We start from the raw sequence: 3,821 nt of genomic DNA on the forward strand, positions 1-3,821 counted from the left end.
CTCTGCATGCCTTATTCGGCTGGCACTGACAAGTTATTTACCAAAAGGTGTTGGCAAACCGTCCCTGTCAGCCCGAGGACTAGAAAATATCCATCTGATACCTTTACCCTAATTGGCTGGGTGAGTCCAAAACACCTAATTTCTACCAGGAATTGCCTTGTCCAAGAGCAAATAGATCACATCCTCGAATTTCAGCTATTCCACTGGCGCCCAGCTTACCTTAATTGGTTGTCTTCGCGGAACAGACCATTATAATAGTCAGATACAAGGTGTGATGTTTAATGAGGAAGCCTTATAATTTATAGGTGCTAGTCACCATCTCTATGCCCAAACAATGGAATTGTGTATGCGAGGCTGTGGTACAAAATGGTATATTCTATAACACTTTGTTTTCTAAATGCCAGCCACATGGGACATGTGACCACTTTAGCATAATATGACAATTTGGGTTAAGAAACCTCGCTGGCTCAATCATTGTTTTTAACAGAGAGTGTTTGTACTTCATTTCAACGTGGCTATGGATAGTGCAGAAGCAGCCCAGTATCTTTTGGTTTTCTGTAAATCTTCCATTCTGTTAAAAACAATGCTGAACCACGCTTTTAAACTTTCTTCAAACTGGCAATTTGTTTATCAAGAGTGCGAACGCCTAAAAGAGATCTTGACACGTTTGCATTACCCAGATCCCCTCATACAAAACACCATCAGGTTTTTCGTTGAAATGAAGGTGACGGGGAGCATAAGCCCCTTGCAACAAGCAGGTTAAATTCCCATCAGAATAACCCTGCCCTTCAAAGATCAGAGATCAGCAAACAAATTACGCAAGCAACTTAGTGACCTTAGTCGAAAGATAAATACCGAAATACATCCTGTCTTTACAAGCCACAAGATTAAAGATGAGCTAAAAGCTAAGGAACCTAAACCTCCAATTGTCGATCAGCATAATGTTTTATATATTTTTAAGTGTGATCTGTGTGATGCAGATTATATCGGCTTTACAAGCCGACACCTACATCAACGTGTGGAGGAACATAAACGATCGGTAATGCAGAACAACATGGAAAAGAGCCATGTGAAATCGCAAAGAACTTTAGAGTAATGAAGAAGTGCTCCAACAAGTTCGATTGTTTGATTTTTGAAATGTTTTTTTTATTCGGGATCTTAAGTCAAAATTAAACAAACAGAGTGATTCCATCCGCGGAAAGCTGTTAGCTTAACACTTCTAATAGTTTTCATTCTCTTTACCTCTTATTTACACTTCATTCTCGTATTCTGTTATTTTTATTGTTCGTATGTAAATACCTATCTTTTAGCTTTCTACCTTTCATTCCATTGTTTCAGAAATTGTATATATGCGGATTTTTTTAGCCATGAACTTGCACTTGAAAATGGCCGTGGAGCGGTCGAACCTTGTTCTTATTTTTTATCGCTCGTTTTTATAACAAAATAACAATAATGATGTAATAATAATAATAATAATAATAATAATAATAATAATCCGTAAAAGGAGTGATTTAGTAATACATACACAAGTAAAAACAAGCGATATAATCTCCCGTTTCGGCGACTTCATGACGCTATTATCAAGGGTACAAATGAGAGTAAATTTAACAAATGCGAGTTCAAGAGTTACAACTAATTTACATAGCGGAGGTGGCTACACAAATATTTTAGCACGAATAGAATCCGTTTGCACGTTCAAACTCGGTGTTAATTGTTTGATGTAAGGCATCTCGTTGACAAGACGATCGAATTTGTTCATGCATTTCTTGAGAACTTTGAAACAGCTAAGGAGGTCCTCAGGGACAGCACCCGCGTGGTCGTTGTCATAGTGCTTGCGTACTGAAGATGACGTGCTTTTATGGCCATCCACGCGGGCATGTAAATGCCCGCGCGTGTAGCCAACATAGCTTCCTGTTTCACACAGGTTACATTTAAACTGGTACACTACGCACTGTTGATTAACCAGCTGCGGTTTGGTCTCACAGTCTTTAAGGTCTTGGCCAATTCTCCGACTGACAAATATGGGCTGGAGTGTGGTTTGCAGCTTAATGCTAAGGTCTTTCAACTGCATCTTAACAATGTTAGCGGAGTCTTGGTCCTTGAAGGGTATGACTACTCGGGTCACATCATTTCCCGCAAATCTTCCCGAAGCCTGCAATGGCTGCTGGTCAGCAACTCTCGAGTTGATAAAGGTATTGATGGCGGAGTGATAAGGTGGTGAGGGTAGTCCAGAAGTGAGCGCTCACACTCCTCCGAAAAATAAAGCCATGAAGAGGACAAACGGTACGCGCGATCGAGTATAGTTGTTAATAAGCTCCGTTTGTACCGCTTGTGATAGTGGACAAGTAATCCAGTATTAGTAGGCTTAACATAAACTTTAGTCTCATTTTGGAGTGCACGATGTAGGAGCTGGGTGCCCAGAAAGGGGAGCAAGCCATCTTTTTCGATTTCCATTGTGATGCTGACAGAGGGATGGACGTGGTTCAGGGTGTTTAGGAAACCCGTAGCTGTAGTAATGTTGGGCATTAAAGTGAGAGTATCATCATCAGCTCCTAAACCGTGTAAACAAACGGAGCTTATTAACAACTTTTTGCATGATTTGTTTCGTGCTATTTGCAACAAACAAGCACTCGTAAATTGTTCAAAGACTACAAATTCAACTCGCGTATGGACTCGTGCAAGTTTGAAAAAAAAAAAAACTTCTGCTTATCAACAAAGGATGAGGTAAGATCGCCCATGAATCCCTCACACATGGGCCTCTTGCAATGATATTCTTTTTTTAAATGTAATTTCAGCTATGCAGCTTTTTTTAGAGAGACACCTCACTGGCTAGTTATACTGACGTAATGAAGTTCTGCGAAACTAATAATAGATTAAACAAAAAAACTATGATGGGGCATGGGGATTCGTTCTCTTACCTCATCCACTCTTGTGCTCATTTATTCCAAATTGTAATCGAAATCATGTGATCAAGAATTTATTTGGCAGGAACAATTTTTGTTGCAACATGCATTTTTTAGCACTTTTGGAGGTATTGTTTTCGCGACGTTCCGACAATTTATGAGTAGAAACAGTGTAATTTATGGTCCCAGCATGATTGTTAGTGGCTGTGCGGTTTTCCTTTGGTGTTATCGGCATGGGAATAGTTAATGCAGTTGCATTACAAAAAAAAAATAATAACCAGCATTATTTATTTTGACGAATGATTTACCTGTGTCTCATTCCCTTCTTTTTTATGCCATCTCTTCTTCCATTTGGAATTAACGACTAAAACAAGATTGTAAGTAGCCATTATTTTATTTTATTATTATTTTTTTTTAACCTTTAGTTTTCAGGTTATTATATAAGTAAAATACTCCGCCCTCCATTCATAGTTTTCCCCTAAATATGGAAGTAGCCTTAGTGTAACCGGTATTAGTAGTATACCCTAGATGACTGGTACAATTTATTTCAAATTGGAGAGTTTCAAGACAACGACAATTCGTAAGTATATGAAAGAGGAGGAGGAGGGTTGGTGGATTATTCATATGAAGGCCGTGTGAGTAGACGAGGGACTAAGGTTCACAAGAAATGTAGGTGTACGAGGGCTTTTTTATCGATATATTAATTTGTTAAAGTAATTGATGCAATCATTGGGTTTGAATATTTCATGAGATCCTCGCAGTCATGGATGCAATTTGGTTGAAACTGCTGTTTATTTATAATTCTACCAGGATTCATAATATTTTCCTTTCATCACTTAACATATCAAAAACTGTTATTTAATCCTTGGGGGTGGAAGGGGGGGCTTTAAACTAGGTAGAGTGTATATTCAACCTACA

The 3,821-nt window shown here is 38.7% G+C and overlaps 1 pseudogene; it reads right to left on the reverse strand.

The window, feature by feature from the left end:
- Positions 1 to 1,654: 1,654 nt before the first annotated feature.
- Positions 1,655 to 2,526, reverse strand: LOC137989066 (uncharacterized; annotated as a pseudogene).
- Positions 2,527 to 3,821: the final 1,295 nt, after the last annotated feature.

This window comes from Montipora foliosa, unplaced genomic scaffold (genome assembly GCF_036669935.1).
Source record: "Montipora foliosa isolate CH-2021 unplaced genomic scaffold, ASM3666993v2 scaffold_438, whole genome shotgun sequence".
NCBI classification, from domain to species: Eukaryota; Metazoa; Cnidaria; class Anthozoa; order Scleractinia; family Acroporidae; genus Montipora; species Montipora foliosa.